The 24,971-nt window shown below is 39.3% G+C and overlaps 1 long non-coding RNA gene across 19 annotated transcripts in view; it reads right to left on the bottom strand.

Annotated features, from left to right (window-relative positions):
- LOC138113569 (uncharacterized) overlaps window positions 1–24,971 on the bottom strand; it is a 212,736-nt gene that overhangs the window by 5,738 nt on the left and 182,027 nt on the right. The window lies entirely within an intron of this gene.

Genomic DNA, 24,971 nt, shown 5'->3' with positions numbered 1-24,971 from the left:
GGCAAATCCATCAGTACTTTGTGTTCAGGAATAGGAAAGCAAAACTTTGCTCATTCAAGGATGCTTAATATTTTAGGAGCTGGCTTCCATTTTCAAAAGTTTTAGGCAGTTCAGAGTCAAAAATAGGCAAGATGCATAAATACATGGTAATTTGGAAAAGGTGCTTTAGAAAGGCCCCCAATAGCTCAGGTGTTGGCCCCAGTAGATGTGGATGAGTCAATCACTCTCGCCCAGCTCTGAGCACCTTGCACAGAGCTGCTTCCTGCATCGCAGCTGACCAGACTTTGCAAATCTGACACAGGTAATTTCTAGAGTTTTTACCTGGCACTCTAGTCTTAAATAAAGAGATAAGAAGCAGACTGTGCCTTTATCCCCCTTCTTTCCCCTCCCTTTTTTCTAAAATTTAAAAAAAATCTTTAACCTAGTTTTTAATATAATTTTCTGCTGACCAGCTCTGCTGCTTAAGTTGTGTATTAAAGGTATCTGATTTCCTGTGCATCTGCCTGTACTTATCCACCTCCTAGACTATCCTGAAAGTTTAAACACTGGGCTGAGTCATTGCAAGCCTGATATCTTGTATTTTACAACAACAAAAAATGCTTCAGAGTAAAATTTTCTTTAGATTTTGTCTCATTGACACTGAATTATGGTTTCTGATAGCTTTCTTCTTCTTTGCTCGACAGGTATCTCCTAAAAATCTTTCCCAATTAGGATTGGTACATTCAGCTCAACCAAACTGGACAGGAGTCCATTTGAGCCCCCAGTACAACTTTTGGCTTAGATAAACCAATTTTCAAGTGAAGCAAAACCCAGCTCCTGGTCCTAATAAATGGTGTAAGTGGCCAAATCATCAGAGCTAAATAGTGGATCCAAAAGACCATGTTTGAAAACCTATTGCCAGCCTCCAGGCAAAGAAAGACTTCTTTGGCAACATCAGAAAACTCTTGAAGTCAGAACAACAGAGATTCAGCAAGTGATACTTCCTGTAAATTATACAGCATATCCCTAATGATAGGAAATATGAATCTGTGGAATTAAATGACAGTGCTCAGGCAGATGACATGTCTGCTCTTTCAGATTGGTTTTAGCCAGAGGTTAAGCCAAAGGCTAAAGTCGTCCCTACTGAGCAAGAGGCCACATGTAAGAGGCTCACAGCTGAAGTGTCTAATTACTGTGGTTAGATCAGGTTGAGCACTGGGCTTGGTGTGTGTTGTCTTTCTCTGCCACATCTGAGACAGTGCTAGTATCAAGTTATCTCTTTTAAAATCCTTTTATGGTTATTGATCAACATTTGTCCAAGAACCTTTCAGGGAGCACTCAAGAGGTTACCTAAATAATTGGCAAAAAAAACCACAAAAAGGAACCTGGTGTGGGTGAGAATCAAGCATTCAGTGGTCTAAACCCTGACTTGAGTATTCAATTTGGATAAGAATTCATTACAGCACTGAAAGTAGTGGCCATTGGAATAGGGGGCTTCTAAAACGACCAAGGGTCGAACCCATAACTCTGTTTTCACACATCTTCAACTCAATTTAAGGGTGTTAGCTAATATACACAAACTTGTAAACCTTTCTGTTTCTGGAGACAATGGTGGTGTTATTGTTTGATGTACCACTAAGTAATTGCCTGATGGTTCTGCCTAAGTAGAAAATTTGACCTTTTTCTGTTTTTTTTTTTTGCTTCTATCAGTAAATTATGCCCAGCTGAACTCTAAAAGCTTCAAGCTTTTATTTTTCTCTAATGAATAAGCTATTTACTTCATTAGAATGATAGTAGGCTTACCGAAGTAGAGTTTTCACATGGCAGTAAAATGGCATGTGAGTGGTTATTATGGCACTTCAAGATATCCTTCTTTTATTCAGTAATTTATTATTATTCCTTCAATTATATGCTCAAGATGGAAGGTTAAATATTGTCAGGTTGTCATCACCTCTATACATAACAGTATATATAAATTGGAGAGACCCTTATAATGGTGATATTTGCTTCCAAATAGTGCTAATGGTTTGCTGCTGATATGGCCATTGTGCTGGATGAGTTGTTTCCAAGACCCAACTCATGCTTCCAAAACTGCTCTGGTACTCAGTGACATATTTGAGGTATCTCAGTGGAGAGGACCAGACTCTGATGAGAAAAAACTGCAGCTTTGAGGCTTCCCAAGACCTCATAGAGTTTTACCTTTCTGACCAGATTCAGTTCCATGACATTGAGATAGAAATCTTGCACAAAGTGTGGTGATGCTGCCTGTCAAAAAGAAGTCCTCATTCTAATAATCCTAGGAAATCAGCCTCACTTTAAAGAGCAGTGAGGTTTCTCTTCTGCAGCTCCATGTTCTCTGGAGGCTATTTCTTGACAAGTTGAGTATGATGGTTTCCAGTTTTTATAAAGTATGTCTCTTGCCATCACTGTACATGGCTAATTGCATTTTATAAAAATGGTTTGCAAGTGATTTGTGAGGGAGATATGCATTATAGCTTGCACTTCATGTTCATTTCCAAATTCATTTATCTCACATAAGTGTTTTCTAAAAGTCAAGAAGTAAAAAATATAACTAGGAGTAGTTTTCAGAAGCCTATTACTGCAAGTTCTTCTTCAGGGAAATGAACAAAATAAAGTTTAAATGCTTCTTCATTGCCAATAGTTCCCCTTGATCCAATTATAACTTCTTTACCTATCGTTACACAAGAGTGATTTAAAGATAACTGTCCAGATTGATCTGAGAAGAAATGCATTAAAACATTTATGTTATTACAATATACACAAAATGCATTAAAGTAATGAGACCAGCCTGACAGAAACTCACAAAATCAAAGACTTTCACAGGGGAGGTTGAAATGCCATTTTTAACACACCCAGCAGAGAGATTACAGCTTTTGTAGAAGATGAAATTACATGCTTTTTTGAGACTCCCTAATAAAGAATCACTCAGGCATATTGTAATGGTTTCAAAATTATATGGTATTTTGATTCTTTGCATTTGTCTTTGTATTATGTAAGTTAGATTTCTATCAACATTTCAACACCTTGTCTTAGTCAAATTATTATATTTTCATTACTTTTTCTTTTTCATAGGAGTAGCAGTATTTATTATTAACTGTCTCAGTTCTAGAGAACCTACTTTTTCTCTCTTTCAGGAACTAGTGGGATTTTGGTTTCAGCTTGGTTTTAGAATAGCAGTAAAGTATCTTTAGATATATTATCAAAAAACTTTGAAAATTAGCTCTTAAAAACTAAAGTCAGCTGAAGGGCTGTTGGTAACAGCACAAAATCCTCAGATTCTTCCCTCAGAAGCAGTTTTTCCAGCTCCAAGCCCCTAAGTTTAGGAATTGCAGCATGAGTGCTATTCAGTACTCAGCACAAAGTCATACCTCTCGATGAACAAGAAATTTTTACTGTCAAAGCAATGGTGAGGGATAAGATGGAGGTGTAATAAATACAGTGGATGAATTAAGAGATGTGAGTATTAAAGATCAAGAAAAAATCTGAGCATTTACATTTTCTCTAATGCATTTTTTATGTTCATAACCCTTTGCATTGTACTATATTCTCTGAACTAAGAACTTCTGTGTGTCAGAGTAAATGTGAAAGATAAGGTGAAAGTATAATAAATAAAGTAGATGAGCTGAAAGATATGAGTATTAGGCATCAAGGACAAAGCAAAGCATTTTACACTAAAGCCTTTTTAATATTAATTCTATTTCACTACTTATTCAATCTCTCAGTAAAGTATGCAGCTGGTCAATTGTCAATGAATGTCTGAAAGTTTAGAAAAAATATAAACCAAGTACAAACTATTTTTATAAATGAACAGATAAGCTAAAAATTTATCTTGAGAGGAAATAGCTCCTAGGCTTATCTGAAGTAACTTTTCTGGTGTAGGCACAGGTGAACCTCAGCTCTGATCTGGCGTGTGCCATTTGCACAGTAGATCTAGGCTGTAGTTTAAAAGGTGCTAATCCCTTCCCATTTGCCCTGCTATTAGATAGAAATCTCAATAAAAGATTGAATTTTTAAGATCACTATGCCACTTCCAGAAAGTACAAATAATCAGTTCTTTCCTGATCCTTGCAGGCCCGGACAAAGGAGGGTTTGGTGGAGTCCTTCGACCCTTACAGCCTGTTCTCTGTGAGAGCTGACCTGGACCTTTTGCTATTGTCACTGACAGTCAAACACATGATGCGGTGACTGACTGGAGATGGGCAACCATCACTCCCCAGGGAAGACTGCAAGTTCTGACAATGCTCAGGTACATCCAGGGGCACTTTCTAGGAGAAACAGCCTTATGGACATTAGGGGCTGCATCTGTGTTTCCATGTTACAGAGATTTCAAATGCACTTCTGCTGGCCCATAAAAGTAGCCCGTTCTTTAGCTCATGTTCTAGCTGAGACAGGATGCAGATAGAGAACCTTGAGTTCAGGATTTTATGCTCTCCTCTGAGATGCAACTGTCTGGCAAAATTTGCCCCTGAAAACTTGAGGCTTTGTCGTGTGCATGTTTACCAAATGCAGTGTGAATGCAGAAACACTCGTGAAAAAATCATGCTCAGCATGAATTAAGCTGTGGTTCAGAATGATGCATTTGAATTTTAAAAAGCTTAATGCTCATTAACTGCAGGGTTTGTTGTGTCTCTGCAAACCAAGACACGTTGCTGCAAAAAACTACTTAGTTCTTGAGGACTGGTTCAGCATAAGAGTAGCATGGAGTATGAAGGGCTATAGTTTAAAATAACTGCTGACGAAGAAACTTCTGTGGGAAACTTGCCAGGCTTATAAAAGAAAAAGATACCACAGCAGAATATAAAAACAGATAAATAATAAATTGCAACTTCTTCTGGAGCTGTGGAGTGTGCTAGTATTTATGGTTTTGAAAGGTTTTATGGAGAAAATATTTTATTTTTTATGTTGTGAAATATATAGCAACATAAAAATGTAATGGTTGGCTTAACCTATAAAGAGTTTTTTAATCAGTAAGTTCCTGACAGAAGGTGGAATTTGTATCTCAGTACAGAATTTTTTTTTCTTTTAATTTTCGAAGTTCAGGATGCCTTGAAGTTGCCTGATGTTATAGGATAAATTTTCAAAGCTCCATGCAGGAGAGATGCCAACATGAAAAACATCAAGCAAATGCTGAGTTATGTTTGTGCATCTCCTGTGTTGTGTTTTGATAATTTCTCCCATATATCTGCATAAAGATAGGGTTTGTGAGCACAGTGAAATTATAGATTGAACTGGTTATTTTCCTTCTTCCATGTTATGTGGAAATTAATAAAGTAATTAAATGTTACATTTACTGTTCATTGAATTACTTGGTTGTTTGGTAATTATTAGTGTGATTACAAAGTGACATAAACAACCGTGTGGCTCAAATGTGCAATTATGTACAATATGTGCTGAGCTGACACACACAGAACATATTCCGCTGATTTTGCAGGCAATTAATAAGTGCTCATGCAAAGAGCTTGTGCTAAGAGCTGTAAATACTGCAACAGAGTCCATTTCTTGTTCAGCTTGTGCTTGTGTTTGCACTGAAGCATGCTGCCAGTGAAGTCAAACAGAGGCAATTTGACTTGTTCATTGCTAAATGTAATTTAAGTAGATGATAAAGGCAGTATCTAGCAACCTACTTGTCTTGTTGCTTTGTCTCTCCTGCTGGGGCACCTGTATATAACATCACACTGTTCTAAGAAAGTGGTAATATTGAATTATTGGGAGATTTTGAGGATTTATATGATTCTGGCCTTGATTTCTCTAGTAATGTTGCACAATTTTGAAAAAGAGAAATTTTCTATGTTTGCACATGGCAATATTTACGTTATTCTTTCCTATTTTCTGGTCTATTTACTGTAAAATAAGACTACGTGTGACTGACACTACTGTCTGCTCTCTGATTGTAAGAGAGACAGCGTTCTTCCACTTCCTGAAATATTTTTTGAAAAGACAGCAGTTGTTCATCAAAAATGTATGAAGTCATGACTCACAAGGTTGAGCCACAGCTACCCCATAAACTATATGTAGCATTTTGTGTAAACTATGTGCAGCACTTTGTAAGGGAGGTCAGCCACAACTAAACAGTTTTATACCTGACATTGGGTGGGTTATACCTTTGCTAGGAACAAATAAACACCTGTACATCTTTAATTTATCTGACTGTGAGTATTGAGGCTATCTCAACTCTGCTCCACTTTAACTGCACTGGCCTTGAGCTTGATTTTGCTAGCTGGGATGCATATTGGACTTAAAGAGCTAATGCTGGTAGCAAGGGTGACAGAAGGACACTTTGTCTTCTTCGGTAGTCACTCAAATTATGCAGAAGAGAATGAGCCATCCTAATACCTCATTCTTTCCTCTCCTTTTCCTTTTTCTTCCTACATCCATTCTACACCGTGCTGAAATGTTATGCTTTCCATTGCAGTCAAGTGTTTGGCAGTTTAAGGCTGTGTATAATCCATTCATATGTCTCGACACACTAGCAATTCTCACTAGGATAGTAGGGAGATAAAGAAGAGCAGCAGAAAACTAGGACTGTATGTGTATGTTACAGACATTTTCTTCCTAAAATCTCTGGAACCTCTGGGATCATATGACCTTGGAGCAAAATCTGCCACCAGTGCCACAGCACAGTAAGTTTGCTGATGACTTCAGCTGTGTTTTCTGCATTGGCTCAGTAATGTCTATAAATCTTGCACATTTTGCTGCTAGTGCAGGTCCAGGTGTGGCTTTTGGTGTCACTAGTTACTGCTGTTTCTTCAGTCCCTTTGGCAATTTGAGTCATTTGCTGAAGAACTTGTGAAGACTGATTTATGAGTGCATTTGGCTTCTGCAGAGAAACAAAGCTGAAGGAAGCAAGGGAGGAAGAGGCTTGGTTCTGCGTCCCACACAGCTCTGAATGTGAAAGAGCCAATGCAATTCCAGTCTGTGGATTGCCAGTATTGCTGTGCTCTGCTGTGCTGCACACACGCTGTGACCTTCAGGCCTGTGCTTTGCTGCACAAACCTCTCGGCTGCAGGATAAACATGGACAGCTCTGAGAGCAGAGGAGCCTGTGGCAGGTCCTGCTCTGTTCTGCCACTGCCCCATCTCCATGGCCTTGCCTTTGTCCAGGAGTGCAGCAAGGAGTTGTCATGTGAGCACCCTTGCTGTTTGACAGTGGAAAGGATAAATAGACTCATTTTTGTGTAGAAAAGTCACACAAGAAGTTGAATGACAAAGGGTCAAATCTCTTTTATGGACACGATGTGCTGCACACACAGAAGAGGCCCCTTGGGTGTTAAACTGCTCATGGTTCCTACTGTCTAGGACACAAGATTTTCTATGCTAATCTCTTCTTGTAATGCCAGCTCTAATAAATAGCATTCAATTGTCCTCCACAAAGCCTGAGAGGCTTTCTTACTGCAATCTTAACAGACCAGCACCTCCTGGTGCAAAACACCCACACACTGGGGGATCAAGAGCAAGAAAATGGTGCTCAAATGAGATAACTGGAATTCTTATACAGTCTTGTATGAACTACTAATCTGCTCTGTGACTTGGCACAACAAGTCCCAGGTGAAGGTATTCCCTGTGTATTATCATTAGCTACAAGTGAACAAGTACAATGGACTGAGCCAGGTTTTATTGAGTCCTGATTCATTAAGAGGCAAAGAGGCAGGTAGGCTATAGCAAGGAAGTAGGATAAGCCATGCAGGGTATAGCACTCAAATATAATGCCAGGAAGCAGCTTCTGTGAAGATGAAAAGACAACATTCATCCTGACATTTCTCATGCTTTCAGATTTTTTTTTTTTTTTTTTAATATAGTGGCAACCTATGCTATGGGAGGCAGAAAATGGATGGTCTGAGTAGAAAAGCTGTAAAAGAAAGAGCTTCTGCTATGGCCCTGATCTGCCCTGCTGGGTGCACACAATGTGGCATTGTATTAAACCCTCACAAACTGCTGTTGCCCTCCTAGGTCCATGGCTTTTTTTGCAGACTTGCAAAATGGTATGCACAAGGATAGTTTTTGAACAATACAATCAAGCTATGTAAAATAGTTTGCAGTCAAACAATTAGGCCAGGGCTCTGGACCAGATTTAAAGAATTAGATTTGTCTCTGAATGCTAAGGGGGATAGAGGAGAAACTCATGAAATAAGAAAGTAGTGTTAAGGTAATACTAACCCAGTTTATGGGTTCATTTTGTAATTGCCATGTTCTTGTTGTAAAATGCTTAGAAAAGCAGAAAAAAAATCAGTGTCTGCTCTTCTTTCACCTCTTGCCTTGCTTTATTTTGTCAGCACTATGATGTGACAGAGACAGGGATGAGAAATCTCTGATTTAGCTGTTTCTCAAACACATCAACCACATCCACTGCTTGAGAGCTTGCACTCCAATTCTGATGTATGTATCAGGACATGGAGTCATCATACTGGTTTTGCTCATGGGCAAACTCTTCCAGATTTTCAGTGATATTTGTGTGAATGCTTTCCTTAGCTCTTTTCTGCAGACCCCAACAAAGTAGTCCCTTGCACTCCTAGAAGTGAGTGAGATACAGAAGATCAATTCTGTAGACCTTTACCTGCCATCCTGGGTAACCTTTCCTTTCAAGAGGTCTCTGTGTCTTTTTCCATTAGAGAGTTACTCTTTTCCTCATTTTACTGTGGTAAATTTTGCTGCCTGCTCAGTGGGCTGGTGAAAAAGCAGGGCTTAACACATACTTTAGACATGGATCTCGTCTCTTTCTGGACATCTTTTTGAAAAAATGGTGGCAAACAGATATGGAAAAGTCAGAGGATACAACTGTCACTGGTGTGATGATGTCACTTTATGCTGTTGTTTTTCAGTAGACAAACCAACATGGTGTCACCTTTCAAGGGTGCTTTGCTATACCAAACACCATCTACCATTAATGTCTGTGGCACTGGAGTCAATGGGAATGCTTTTTTGACCTCAGTTTGCTCTGGACAGGGTCCATGGTGTCCAGCAGTGAATTTATGGTGCCACCTAAACCCTTCAGAGTATGCATGAGTCATCTCTGTGGTACTGAGACAATCTCAGTAAATAAGAAGAGACAGCTTCCTTCTCAACAGGTGAACCAAATCCCCAAAGTAAATTTTTTTTACCCCAAGGAAGCAAAAGGTTAATTTGAACTGCTCATGGTCTTCCATGAATCAAATGAAGTAATCCCATGACTGAGGTTTAAAAGCATCAGTAAATTAGAAGGCTGTAGTGTGCAGATCAAAAAGAAGGTTATCAAAGATTAATAAAAAGAGAGAGAGGTGAGAGAGGGAGAGAGACTCTGCTAGAATTCCTCTCATAACTCCAACTAACCTGGAGAGTACAGTTCACCTACTTGGGGCCCAGTTAACACAGACTATTGTAGAGCTCAGGGCAACAATATAAAAACAGCAGAAGGAAGACATAAGATAATTTGAAAATGTGGAAAATAAAGTTAAAAAAAAAAACAAAATGAGGAATGAATTGAGTATATGAGAATATGTGGAGGAAAAAATGTAAAAATCTAAGAAGAATCTTCTCAGCTATTTTGTCTCATATGAAGCCTGGTTATTTTTTAATACCAGCTCTATCTGAAAGGCAAATTATATAATGAAAAGAAGTGGAAAACCATTTTTTTTCTGGAAAGTCATTCACTAGATGAAATGAAAAACTGATTTCTTAGGGGAAAAAAGCTGGTCATGCAAAGGGAAAAACTTTGTATCACAGAAGGAGTAGTGAAGACTGTGAAACCAACACATTTTGTGTTCTCTAATGGTGATGAAAATTTCCCCAGGCCAAATTAAACTGCCAGGAGTATTGCAGGGGACTGGTTATGTGTCCCAATTTTTAGCTAGCAACAGAAGTCCTCTACACCCCCTATGCTTAGTATTAAACAGTGTGAATTAGATCATGCCACACCATGCAGGGATGGGATTTAGCAGCTACTGTGCAAGGCAAACAACGAACTGTGTCCCTTTTCAATGGAGATGTCACACCAGTCCCCAGACCAACAAGGCTTTCTTCTTGCAAGTTCTTGCACATGCCTTACTTGGTCCACTTGGGCAGAAGCCATGTTGTCTTAATAAGATGGAATCTTTCACTCACAACATAAAACCAGACCAAACCCACAGTTATGCTATTGAAACATTGCATTTCAATTACTTTGCATGCTTGCCTCTGGTTAAAATTTTATTGAAGTGAGCAATCTTCAGGAGCTCATATTTTGCACAGCAATCTGTGTTGCCAAGCAGCAGCTGGAAGAGCAGAAGAAGGAGCAGAAAACCAAAAGACAGTGCAGAAGGAATTTCAAAACACTGTAGAGGGGTAAAAGAAATCTCACACCTAATTTGTTTTTCATAGATAATTGTTTATGATTGAAAAGCGTGGGGAGAAAATGTTACCATTTGAGCTGGAACAGGCAGATTAAAACTTCCATCTTACAGTGGCTGTAAAAGTGCTGACCTGCCAAGGCTGCAGCTTGATCAGGGTCCTGGCAGATCAAGGGAGTGTCCTGGCACAGCTCTCAGCTGCCATGCATGACACCCTGCCAAGTTGGAGTGGCTCTGTGCTGAACAGGAAATCTCTGCATTTCACATCACCACAAAAATAAGCAGAGCAGTTTCATAGGGGAGGGAATAGATGGCATGAGGAACAAAACACACAGCAAAGACCTGCATATTTCATGAGGTCTTATTTTCAGTGGAAGTCCCAGTATATAATGCTCTGATGTATCATCTTTCTGAGAGTTTGGCTGTAATGTGAGAGAGTACATGATCTTGGATTGTGTTATCACACACAGCAAATGCTTTTGAAGGGTTTTATCTTAGCAAGCAGATAAAGGCCTTGACCCTGTGAAGAGTGTTGTGTGTAAGCCCTCACTGCTGCTACCCGGCAGCTGCAGGAGCTTGTTCTTGTTAGTACCTGCAACACTGAAAGACCCTGGCCCATCTCCCCCTTTTATTCCAGCTTAGCTGAGCTCTGCTGGTGTGTCTGCTCTGCTGAGGTCAGAGCCTCACTGCCCATCTCCTAATTCCCTTATATCCCCTTAATTTCTCTAGAAAAGTAGATGATCAGTATTTTAAATGCTGTGCTGGATCTCTGTCTGCATAGCCTGCCCTAGAAGTTGTGTGCATGTATAGGGTAGGCCAGTCAGTAACCCGGCTCTGCATGTTTATCAGTGAGGAGATTAACCCCTAATGCTGACATTTTTGGGCAAGGTTGAAAAGGATGCATTCAAGTCAGCACATCTGCAGCCTAGTACTTTTGCTTTATTTTCAGTTTTTCCTGTAACTTATCACAGATTTAAATGATGCCATCATCCTTATTGTCCATCACTGGAAGTTCTTTCAGTGACCAAGGAAAGGATGGCTTCTCCCTCCTTTAAATCTCTTAGTAAAGACCTGATCCATGCCTGTGCAAGTGCAAATGAAGTGCCCTCCTGCCTAAGTGAGCATTGGACTGGATCCTAAAAGGAGACCTATTCTCATCTTAGACTGTTTAGTCACCTACATTTCTTTGTTGTTTGTTGAACTTGCCTGCAAACTGCTGGAAAACCTGGACTGCACATAATTGTGCAGATTGAAGTCATGTTAGAAAGTCATCAGCTAACAACATCAGTGAATATGTTCAGATTTCCCTCTAATGTGATCCCTCTAATTTATTGCTGAAGCATCATATTTAATTTTTCAATGTGTCAATAATTAAAAATAGTGATTTGAATAAGAGAGCCATGGTTCAATTAGAAAACTGTACTATGTGCTGGAAAAAAAAAAAGATATATGTATAAAATGCAGCACCATGGAGATAACAGGTAATTAACTTTTAAAAATGCACTCGATTCTGTCATTCAGTTACAGAAGTTGTCCAAAATATGGTGAATAACAAATCAAAACAATTGTTCCTCACTATTACTATCAATTCAATTAAAGTCTAAAACAACTTCTCATCATGGCTATTCTGAAAGCTTTGAAAACTGCTGTATTTCAGCATTTCCATTCATGGTCTTCAGCTTCTAGAAATTCATTTGAGAAAGCAACCAAAAAACTGAAACATAAACCACTATCAACTTTGTATTCTGAGAGAAAGAAATTTCAAAGTTTTATATCTACATTAATCACCAGCTGTCAGTTAAATAGCTAAATAGGACAACTCTAAATGCACCAAGATTTCACTGCTGATATTTTGAATTTAAATCACCCGTCACTGCCATTCTATAAGCCAGCAAATATTACTCCTATTTTCTGCAGCAAAGTCATGTTCCTAATTTCTTCTGAGCCTGCACTGAGGTTATGTCCAGCATGGTATTAGAGGTCATGCTGTTACAGCCAGATGTCAGTACATGAAACAATTCCTGCTGTATTTCAGATATGATACAATAGCAAGATTCTACCTCCTGGAAAATATCTATTAGTACAGCAATGGCTCTGTTTATTTGTAGCCCAGGTTTTTCATTGTTCTTAAGCTTTTATTGATTTTTTTTCTTCTATGTTGTGTTTTGATTGCATAAATGCATGCAGGCCTCAGTATGCATCTGGAGAGGTATTTGTTATTTATACTGCATGTGGTCACCAATCTAGTTATAAAACTTCAGTCACCCAGCCAGGGAGCAGAAATAGTCTCTCACAAGCTAAACATCCATTTGCACAGTGTGCTCCATGCATAGATAAAGCCAGGACTCTCAAAATGGGCACAGGCTGGATTATGCATTAAAAGATCTTTGTACTCCTACAGAAGATACTTAAACCATGACCACTAGAGCTGCAAGGGGATTGCCCTGCAAAACAGACACCTCAGTCCACCCCACTTCCCTCACACCCGATTTTGCTAGCTGGCTTGTCCAACAGTTGCTGCTCATACAGCTTTTGTCCCGATTAAGGAGCAGAATGAGAAAGGCACCTGCCAGTGCATGTGTTCCATGGCAAGGTCAATGTCTGGCAGAGACATGCTCAGCATGGAAGGCTGGGGTAACATCTTAGACAGAATGTGAATGTCATGAGAGAAGAAATGACAGTGCCATGCAATAGGATTGTGCCCTTTTAGAAAATGTGGCTTTTATGGTCACATATTTACACAATGTGTATTTGACGCCAGGCTGCTTCTTAAAGATCTCACTTTACTTAAAATTTGGCCTACATGCCATCAAAATTTTGGGTCTAAGTTGCTGTTCAGCTGTCCAAGGTGCTTCTAAGGTGCTGTTTGCAAGTTACATATAAGTAACCCTTGAGATTTTTACTCCACAAGTCAAGGTAGTTTGCAAACCAAATTCTCTCCTTTGAAAGTGTTAGTGGGGCCTTTTGTACACAAAGTACTTATTTTTGTTGCAGTTGTGATAACAGTGAAAGAGAAATTGAACAGGTGTGGTACAGCAGAGAGAAAAGCCTTGATTTGACATCCTCAAATAGTTTCAATCAACAGGAACATCCAGCATCTTACAGAATAATCTAATGTTTCCTAGTGCAAGTATTGATGAATAACAGCTCACAAATTTGGAGTGGCACATCCCCTCTCTGATTGTAATTGCCACCAAGTGCCTTTGCAAAGTGAAGAGCATGTGCCTGTGTGTTTGCACACCTGCTGAAGAAACCCAGGCTCTGACAGTGGTCTGATTATCAACTGCACAGCTGAAGCTCTACTTTAACTACAGAGGGTCTAAATAACTCATCATTGCATACGCTGGAAGCAGCAGTGATTGAGCATGGCTGGGTAGGACAAGACTCACCTGTCTTCCCTGACTGCCCTAATCCATATTTACAACTGTAGAGATAGTGGTAAAGATGTGCACATAATAATTTTCTAATATGGAATAATTATAAATGATTAAAATAATTAAATAGTGAAAAACCTTACAAAGAGGCAGGCCTTGTTTTCACAAGAGTGTTGTTACATCTGGAATATCTCTCTGTCTCTAGTTAATGAATATTACATGTTTTTTGTAGATTAATTCCCTATTTAATGTATTTTTTCAGTGAATAAACAAAGCACAAAGAGTTGTGCCGTTCTTCTATCTACATTATGGAGAGTTAAAGCCTCTTTATTTTATGCTGAGCTGGAATAGAGTTGAGCAGGTTCTTTCCTATTCTTAATGACTTTTTATTCTGACAGTTAAAACTTCCAGTTAGGAATTTGCTTTGAGCTGAACATCAGAATCATTAGGGTTGGAAAAGACCTCCAAGATCATCCTGTCCAACCTTGGACCAAACATCAGCTTGTCAACTTAACCACAACACCAAGTGCCATATCAAGCTGTTCCTTGAACACTTCCAGGGATGGTGACTCCACCACCTCCCTGTGCAGCCCATTCTAATCCCTGACCACCTTTCAGCGAAGAAATTCTTCCTGATGTCCAAACTGAACCTCCTCTAGCAGAGCTCGAGGCCGTTTCCTCTTGTCCTGTTGCTAGTTCTGAGAGAGGAGACTGAGACTCACCTTTCAGGTGGTTGTAGAGGGTGGTAAGTCCAACATGAACAAACCCATGATATTCTGAAATCAACTGGAAAAAACGCAAACAACCAAACAACCCCACAAGACCTACTTATGTGATGAAGTAGTTCAATCCTCAAAATGCTTCATTGCTTTGTGCCCTCTGTATTGGAATTTTTCTTTCATTTTTAGCCTTTTTCTGCATATTCTAAGGTAGAATAAAACATGATGTTTTTTAAAAGGTTGAAATAATGGTTGTTGAAAAATTCTGTTTGTGAATCCAAACTCACGACCATTCAAAAATGGTAGGAGGTTTATATCTGCCCCCAGCAAAGACACTAGAAGGCAGTTCACAGTGGGTGAATATTTTGAATAAGATTATGTGGAAATGGGTTATTTTACCTACATAACCATTTTGCAGCCTGATTCAAAGGTTGCTTATGTAACCTGAAAAGCTTGCCATGGTTGAGCATATACTGTATGTTGGATAACTTTTATGAATTTTGTTTGCTCTGGAAAAGAAAACAAGAGTAAATAAATACTCATTCTATCTTAATAAACCTATCAATAAATCTATTCCATTTAAAAGTATGCCAACAATCTTAAAAGTTCAAAGCCAATCTTCTAAAAATTGTGCAAACATGACTTATCCCAAGGTATTGTGCAGCTGGAATGTTGGGTCTCACCTCACTTCCATAAATCTAGAGTTATCCTTTTGTTATCATTTGCTCTTTTCACAGAAATAATTTGTCACAAATTAAGTTCTAACAAATTGCCTTGCTATCTTTGCTGCACAATCACTTCTTCCAAACTACGTGCACAAACCTTTGGAAAGGTTTACAGAGATTGATGTGGTGCATTGGATGTGCATCAATAAGCCAAGATTGCTACATGTGATTGTTTTACAACAATTATCACAGGTATTTTAAAGACAGCTTTTCTTTCTTTTGGAAAATGTGGGCTGGAAAAAGAATCAGCAGAATTTTAAACAGACCTTATGATTATGACTAAAGTATCTTTTCAGAGATCTATACATTTCAGCCCGCACCTGTTTCTCTTAGGAGAAATTAGTCTTTCCATGCTCTATGTTATTTTCCTTTTTTTTTTTGTTTTTCTCCAGTCTCTGGTTCCCCATTTATATTTGTATCCCTCTTTTAGGGCAGGTGATAACCTCAAGCAGAGGGGTCACACAGACTTTCTGGGACCCATCATGTGTTTATCCTCTGATGTCCTGCAGACTTGCAAGTGATATTGCTCTTTTTCAGCTCCTGGTCATGCCCTGACAGAAATATTTAGTGTGCACATTTATATTCTTTCCTCCAGGATGCTCACTCACAAGACTGTCATACCCACCTCAAACAAAAATATATGCCCTCAGGAGTAGGATAATCTCCTGAGTGAGCAAGCCCAGGGTTTGAAAGGGTGAGCTGTTCCCATGCGGACTCTGACCACAGGATGTCAAACTTGCTTCAGCATTTGCAGGGAGCAATTTGCATAGCACCAGGCTTCACTGTAAAGGCTTCTTTTTTCTGTTTATATCAGCTTGCCAGCTTTAAAAGAAAAGATTTCGTTGCTGTCCTTTTTTAATGGATTCTGCTAGATGTGTGTTGTCTTTGTCATCCTCCAAGCTGTTACAGGTTAGCCAGACCCTATGTAGCTGCCCCAGGACCCTTCCAAGAGGATACCTGCAGCACAGGCCCAGGCACTGGTGGCCCCTCTGTTCTGGAAACCAAATCTGCACTCCTAATATGCTTGTTCAAAACCAGAGGTAGATTAAAGGCTTTGTATATATAGTTCAGCCTGAGCTTCATTGGGAAAAGGGCCCACCGAGTTCAGTGGGGGCAGGATTAGGACTGAGCATTTGCAGATTCTGAAAACAAAAGCAATGCCTGTAGGGCTGCCTAGTATATCCCCACATTTTGAGTGACATCGATTTCCTGCTGTGCACACAGGCAAAACCTGCCTCTCCTCGGTAAGGCAGAGAGCATAATATTTATTTTATGCCTGGAGAGCAAGCCACCCTGCTGGCTCCTTAAGATGCACATTAGATTTATGTCTTCCTCTAGGAATTAATGAAACTTCAGGAATTATGATGAATGATATGGAATGATTTATGAGTGTCCATCACAGTTAGTTGTTTTGCTTGTTGAGGAAGTTTCCTGGTTTTATGAATGCTGCTTTTGCAGGTTCATTGCCTCTTATATATGAACAATAAATGTCCTGTTTCATGGTGGAAAAATGGCTTGATAAAAAAAAAAAGGCAATGTCATAAGGAACATTTATAAACAGCTTCAGTGTAGAGCTGTGATCTGATAACAGCCATTCAGAAAAAAACCAAGGAACTGTCACACTGGAAAGAGTCCTTCAAAGTAGAGCAGTGACATATAATAAAACCCAGTGCTCATATTGTGGATTGGGAACTTGCTGCTTGACCCTACTTGCTATAAAGCTTGATCCTTCAGTCTCTGATCCTTCACACTTAAAGCCAGTGGGAGTTTTTTGATCTAGGCTAAGCAAATCACAGGACTTTAGTGGAATTAATCTTTGGCTTTATATGTCAAATTAAGCACATGTGTGGAGGAGTGACAACAGAGAGCCAGAGCCCACCTGAATTAAAACATTCAGTAGTGAATTGTGGAGTGGAACAGCCTTTGTGGCATTTGCTTTCATGGGGAGATGGATGGCTTTTGTAAGCTCAGTATCTTTTTTCATCCCAGGGCAGGCACTCAGTGCTTGTGGTCGCGTTTCCAGTATTGTTATGGGCCAGACAGATCCAGCCCTCCTCACTTTCACACAATGAATTTTCCCCTAATTTAATGGCTCTGGGATTTTGATCCTTTTCTGAGAAATAATCCCTGAAAAAAACTGTCCTGTTGGCTAGGTTTGCAGTGATGATTCCTGCACTATCTAATTATATTCTGATTTATCAGATTTGGGCTGTAGACCATATCACAAAAAAACCCCCCAAAGAGTTAAACTGTTTGAAACAGTTTAACTGTAATGAAAACACCTCTCATGCTTCCTCCTTCCTTTCAGCATAATATGGGATTGCAGTCTGGGTAGCATACCTAAAATACTGTATTGATTAGCCTTGCAAACAAAAAAGACTTCCTGAGATACTGTTCTCATCCTCCTAATGGAGCTTTTGGTATTCTTTATTAATTCTTTGAAATGTTGCATTTTAGTAATTGTCCTGTGTTTTGGATTTTCCCTCAGTCCAATGTCCTCAGGGAAATGAAACACAGCATTAGGATCTGAAGACTTTGGAAAGATTTACCATTCAAAATAGCCAGCCTCGAAACACTGTTCCTGGGAGGGGCAGGGCACAGCACGAAGACAACTGATGCCTTCCCACTTTGGTGTCACTTTTTATACAGTTCATGACACTTCTGGTACTTAAGTGGCCAAATCACATACAGCCTGTACACCTGCCTGATCTGGTTCTGCAAAATGCTGCTCTTTGTAACCTGTTTATGAAAGTGACTGTTGTTACCTAAGGGAAGTTAATAAATACCTAGCCACTGCTATTGTGTCCTAGTTCCTTTAACTCAGTGATCCTTGAAATATCTTTCTCTTAATTTTCTGTTGCTTAATGGGAATTATTTTAATAGCTAGGTTCCCACTTCCTAGCATGAGGGTTTCTCAGTCCTAGGATGCATTAGAGTAAGTAGTAGTGGATATTCATAAAAGATTACTTTGATTAAAACATGGTGTGAAATTGAGATATACTGTGAGTAGGATCAAATTGGATAAAACCCTCCAATAACTATCTTTTTCTGTCATCAGCACCACGGCTCTGTGTTCTCTGTTTTTGCTCCAAACTCTAGATGGTGTATAGGGCACTAAGTCAATGAGGCTTAGAAAGGATTTTTTAGATGAAAAAGTCATCTTTAATTTCAGTTATAGTGCCTGTTGATCCCCAGAACAAATATTAACTCCTCAGGAGATGCCATAGCTTTATGAACAGGAAAGCTCTTCTAAATTACATTATATACTCACATAGTCTGTAATAAGGTGGCATAAAAAGTTAGATGTGAAGAGCAGCAGAGATCTAGACTCTGGCGATCAGAACAGAGCTATATATTTTTAATTCTGGTAGTGTTGATGACTGTGATATTCCATGAGCTGGAGGTCTGACTTGTGAGTTTCAAAACTGTGGGGAGACATCTGTGCATTTTACAGCCTGGAAAGAACCTAAATGTGATCGCGATCTATTTTGGAGCTTAGGAACCCTACAAGACAGAGACCTCTTTTAGATGTCACACAGCTCAATCCAGACAGGATGCAACTTGGTGTATAATGACAAAAGCAAATAAAATTGGATGTATTACTAACTATGTAGGAACATTTCTATTAGTTTAGTTCATAAAGCATATTTTTCTATATGTGTTAGAATCTTGATTTTTCTTACTATCAAGTTCACCATAACATTCCTGTCAATATTACTAAATTCTATTGGACTTCAGCTGCAGTTCCCTTAAAAAAGTCTTTTCTTGTATGCTGTGCAGGGCTGTGCCAAATTCATCTGGGCAAGTTTGTAAACTCTGTATTTTTGGCACTTTCTTTATTTTTGTCCTGGTTTCTAGGTCTTTAAATTAAGATATATTTCCCTTACTGCTGTTGAACAACAGTGTGAATTATTGTCACTTGTATTTTGTAAACTATTGAACAACATGAGGGGGAGCCTGATTTCTGTCTCAAGAGAACTAGTTTTGGATATATAACAACTGCAGGATGTATTGTAAAAACATACAACTGCCTAACATAAGCCCTTTTCTTTCCACCTCTTCTGTCTTGCAATTTGTGATCTTTGTGACCACAAGGTCACTGCAGCTGAAATTCTGACTTTGTTCAGGGAGATAATGGCATAGGTGAATTTGTTATGGTCTCATTCACTCTCTCACATACAAGCAAGAGATCCTATTACTCTTATTTCTTTCTGTATTTGAGATAAATGTGTTCCATGCTGTCAGATGCAGACTTTATCGAGAAAAGTGTAATCAAAGCTACTGTAAAAGAAAAGCACAGGGCAAGCCAACCTGCTCAGAAGTAGCAGCAAATTAAAGATGTGGTTACATTGGTCTGTGCTGCTTTTGTGAGTAGATGCCACTTGGCAAGATTTCTGTATTTACTAAGTTACTTTTAACCATTGAATTAATCTTGAATTACTGAATTATTTTTCAAAATATGACATTGTGTTGGTCTGAAATGAAGGCCTGAGCTTAACCTGTAAGAAGTTTTAATTTTCATTTATGTAAAGCATATGGCAAAAAGTAACTAACATAGGCTTGGTGTATATGTCATCATTTCACTGATACCCAGAGACCTCTGCTGATTTGCTGTGGTCCTGAAGTACAAATCCAGGTATATGCCTAAAAGTAAGGTGTGCCTGATGTACCTGTGGACAGGCCATGGTGCACCCAGGCTGGGAGCACGCTGTGAGCACCCTGTGAGCACACCTGCTCTGGCCTGCCTGGGGCACTTTGGAGTGACTGAGGGGGGACCCAGCTGAGGCTATAATTTCTTTTCGTTCATACTTAGTGGCTTTAAACACCGTACTGGCAAAGCCCCAGATTGAGGCTTTCTCACTAAAACTCTTTCTCAACAGCTTCTGTCAGATTTCAGGTTTTCTTGGCATTTAGTAAAAACAGGCCCACAGAGAGTGCTTTGTTTGTGACTCTGCCTTCTCAAGGCAACTCTTTGTGATTTTTGAGAATTAACAGGTGAATGTAAACTGTTAAACTCTAACAGCAAGGCTTGTTCTTTTACTCTCAAATCCTTCATTTCTTAGTGATATGCCCCAAAATCTGCAGTCCTGTAAAGTTTGTATCAGTGGTCTAAACTGCACGTACTCAGGGAGAAAGAAGAAAAAGTAGCATGCAGGTGACCTGTAGGCTACACAAACTTTCTGTCAAGGGACAGTGAAATCAAGCTGATTTAGTCAGGACGGATCCTTTATGATTGCTAGTAGCTGTGGTTTCGGATTCATTGTGTATAACTGTCCAGGGGTCAGTGAGGGCCATTCCCAACTCCCATTTGTGCAAAATCCAGTTGTTCATTATGATAAGAGGAGCAAACTTTATTTGGACCTCTGCCAGCGATTACAGCAACACCATCCTCTCCCTCTGATTTTCATATTACCCAGCGTGTTTATTTGAAAAGCCAAGTACGTCTCTTTCTGAAGAGGCAGGAAGATGGTGAGCCCTGCCCTGAGGAGTTTGTAATCTGAATATCTAACTGAAAAATCATGAAAGAAAAAGTATAATACCCATTTTTACCCATCCCATGTTTGCAGTCTCTTTAAAGACAGCTTGAGATCTAACCATGGCAGAAAAACGTGCAGGACTGTCAAATGACCTCAGGGAATTTATGTTTGTTTCCATGACTGCAGTTTAACTGCGTCTAAGTGCAGACTAAAGGGATGTCTCTGTGTCCCTGAGCTCTCCTTTGTGCTGGCATTAATAGTTGAAGGATTGTACAGGGAGCCACCTCAAAGAGCCAATGTTTTAAACGATCTGGTAATTTTTTGTCAGGTCACTTTTTCAACCAGACCACTTCCCTGGCCCAGCTTCCTCTGCAATCACAGTGTCTGCTCTACACATTGGCCAGGACTTGGCAAGTTGGAGCTTCCTTCCTAGTAGCTATCCATGCTTAAATGAGATTAATCTGACTGTGAGTATGCAGATGGAACTCTCACATTTTACATATGGGCAGTATCCAACCCAGAGTAAATATTATCAGGGAGTTCATGGAGATGTTTTTGGCAGGAGCAGAGGGAGGAGTATTCCTTGGCTAGTTCTGTAGCCCAGTAAAGGTCAAAGAAGTCCACAGACCCTAGAATAGCTATCCAATGTCACTGGGGTCCCTGGGAGTCTGGTGTCAAGGCATTGTGTGATATTAAAGACCCACTGTATTGGAAATGGCCAATGAAATGAGTGTGGAAAAAAACCCAAATGAATTCCAATGACATCTGCAGCTGTTGCAGCTACAGGAGTCCAGACATGTAATGCTGATGTTCCCGAGGGCCTCAGAAACCTTATTGTGATGGTGTTCAGGGTCAAAGATGGCCAGTACTTTTAAGTTCCTGCTTTTTGAAGTCAGACTTGTCATGCTTGGGGTCCTCATTTATGATATTTGAACATTTAGGTTGGCAGCAGAGAGAAAAGACAATCTCTAACTTGATTTAAGGAGAAAAAGTCTTGTCTTTGGCCTCTGTAATTTGTATTCCTGTCTGAATACAAATGCAGACCCGAGCTACCTTCCCCATTCTCCCCCGTGGCTCACCTGTGTCAGTAACTTTGTGTTCCCACCTCTGCTTCAGGAGTTTCTCCTGGCTGGGATCTGGGCCTGCCTTCCAGACCAACCAGCTTGCTGAAGGGAATGGGATCCTCATCAGTCATCGTCCCGTGGCTGATACCACCCTCACAGACAGATGGAGATCTGAGTCTAGTCACTAGTCCAAGCTTCCAGATATTTTCCTTCATTCAGGATGATGATGATGATGAGCAGAGTGATATATTTTTCCCCTGTATTTTTTTCCCCAACTGCTGTTACAGAATTTTTATCTTTTATCATTAAATAGGCAACCATTCATCAAGCAAATGTGGTGCTTCTCAAAATACCATAAAGCTAATGGCAAAAAAATCATAGGAAAATAGATGTAACTGTTTGTTTAGTTTATGTCCAAAGTGACTAATTGATTTTAAGTGATGTTTTATGGAAATAGTTAATATCCAAAGCTAAAACCTCATGTAACAAATCTCAGCACAGATGGTATTATGGTGGCAATCAAAAAAAGTGGCATATAGTAAATGAGTAGAGAAGGTTTCAAATCCAATATAGTAAGTCTTGAAAGATGGTTGAAAAAACAACACTTTATATGTTCAGAAATTAGACAGTTGGCATCTGATAGAAATAACACAAAACCTGGCCTTAAATGTTTTAATCTGCCAAACTGAGCTAAAGATACGTGGTAGGTGTGGAAGTCAACCTTACATAAGTGAGGGCAGATAGTATGCTCTTTGCTGAGTAATAAAATAAACCCCTTAGTCTGTACCTTCTTACTCTCTGTGTTATAGAAGGATCTTTTGAGGAATAATATTGAGATGGTGACAATGTTAATTTTCTGGGTAAAAGGAAATACCTGCTTTTAGCCCATGGAACAAACCAGTTTTTTGTGGTGCAACCTGGACACTTCCAATTCAGCAGCTCTGAATTAGTATTCCAGGAATAAAGACTCTCTCCAAGTTCATAAGCACCAAAACACAAAACCAGACAACACAATAACAAAGCATAAATTTGTGAGTGCAAATATGCTATGTATGGAATAGGATGTGACAAGGAAGAGTGGCACAGAATTAGAAATGAAGGCTGTAATGGTTAAATAGGCACAACTGGAAAATCTGCCAGGACAGAATACAATTGCTACCAATTCCTCTGCAGAGAGGCTGGAGAGGATGGGTCTATATGGAGCATCTTGGGCTAAAAGACCTGAAAGCTGAACGTTTCCATGGCTCAAGGGGAAGACTCAGCACATCGTGGGATGTCCAGTGGATGATTAAGAGCAAAGACAGCCCACCCAGCTCCAGCAGTCCCTGGGCTGTGGATGATTGGCAGCTGAGAGACTGGGAGGGGAAGTGTCAGACTTCATGCTGTGGTCTTCATTTTCTCTCCAGGCCATCTGCCTTCACCTGCTGCTGGAGACTGGCTGCTGGCTTGGACAGATCCTTGGTCTGACCCAGTTCAGATTTTCTCCTGTTCAGTGACAGGAGATGAATGTTGTGAAAGTCCTTAACAGCAACAATATGTTTAGCAAAAACTTTGGTGTCCTTCTGGGAGATGGGCAAGGTTGATGTTTCACAGAATTGGGCAGATTTGTGCAAACTCTCAGGAAATCAATTGAGTATATAATAAATCTAATAAGTAAATTTACCTTTCTTTAATGAATAGGAGAATTTTCAGTGTTGGTTTTGGTAGGCATGTACTTTGCGCACACATGTAGGAAAGGATTAGGTTTTGATGGAAAGAAATCAATTCAAACTCATTGACTCTAGCCTCAATAACAATATTCTATCATAATATATTCACATTTTATACTGACTCCACATTAATGCTATTTCTTTTATCTATTCCATTGCTTCTGAGGGATATATTATTTTCTACAAGGCTTTGACAGAGACAGACAAGCATCTGCAGTGGGAAATCCTTTTCCTCTTGTTATCTGTAGGTTTTGTTAGCTCTTCTAAAAGAAAACTTAGGACAGTCTGAGAATCATATTCTTTCATATTCTACACGGGTTCTGCAATGAAACAATTAAAATAGTGTCTGTAATGCTAAGTTACTGATCTCAAGAAGACAGCATTTGTTTCAGTTTCAGGATCATTTACAACTTCCATGATAATGGAACTGACATCTAAAGTAATTATTCTCCAAATAAATAATTAAACTGAGTAAAGCAGGGCAATTTTAACTATTTATAGGAGATGTCCCAAAAGACACTAATGGTAATGATTTTTTTTCTTTCAGAAAATGGGTTTACAGAATTTCTGCCAGTCATTACACAGGACAAAGGAAGACAGCAATGTCCTCTGCTTTCACCTAGAAGCCTTGAAGTGGCAATCAGTGGTTTTTACTGCAGTTGAGACAATATCAATGTTTTATGAAAATTATTAAGGAAGTTGGCAATGTCCAAGCCTTTTCTAGTTACTTCTGCTACTTAGACAGATAGAAAATTTTCACTGCCTTGATGGAATGCTATCGATCACTAAGAGTGAAAGGATTTTAGCTAGTACCTTATATTAGCCTCCCTTTTTATCTATTCAGAGAAAAGGAAATTGTTTGACTACTTTATACATCCACAGATTTCTGAGTCTGAAGGTCCATGCTTGACAGTAGACAGAGCTGTGACAGGAACTTGGTTCAATGGTATTCAGTATTTCTGTCTGCATCTGAGGCAGTTACTCATCGATCTCTGTACCACCATTGCATATTTAGGTGTCACTGCAAGTGGATGCCAGGATATATCTAAGCAAGTATAAACATCTATTTTATGTTAGGAAAGCCTGTGTTCTAGACTCACTTACTAGATCTCCACTGAATATAAATGAAGCACAGGATGAGGACCCTAGTTGTTGAAATGTATAGTGGGAATGCATATGGTGAGCTGATTCACTGAAGTAAAACAAGGAAAAGCTTCTAAGCTGGCCAAGATATTTCTGTAAGAACAGCCATGTGGATTTGGGCTTTTGTGTGTAGAAGAGATGCAGAGACATTTTAGGATAAGTGAAATATAAAATGCATCACTGTGTTCAAGGTTCATGTAGTAAATTACTCATGCAGAATGCTGAATGCTGTGCTATTTGTATTCTTCCTATCTTATTAAATCAAAATTCCAGTTTCAGTCCTTGGGAAGAGGAACTTATCTTTGTTGTAGACAGTGTAAGGATACTCTGGGCAGTGTTAAGGGGACAGAGAAGAATAAAGATTCTATCGACAGGATCTTTGACTTTTGTTGTCTTTTAGTACCACAGGGAACTTTCTCTGCAGCCTGCTAGTCTTTGATTTTTTTTTTTTTTTAGGTAAATC

Source organism: Aphelocoma coerulescens, chromosome 7 (genome assembly GCF_041296385.1).
Source record: "Aphelocoma coerulescens isolate FSJ_1873_10779 chromosome 7, UR_Acoe_1.0, whole genome shotgun sequence".
Lineage (NCBI taxonomy): Eukaryota > Metazoa > Chordata > Aves > Passeriformes > Corvidae > Aphelocoma > Aphelocoma coerulescens.
Note: the sequence above shows the minus strand (reverse complement) of the source record. Positions and strands in the feature narration are given on the sequence as shown.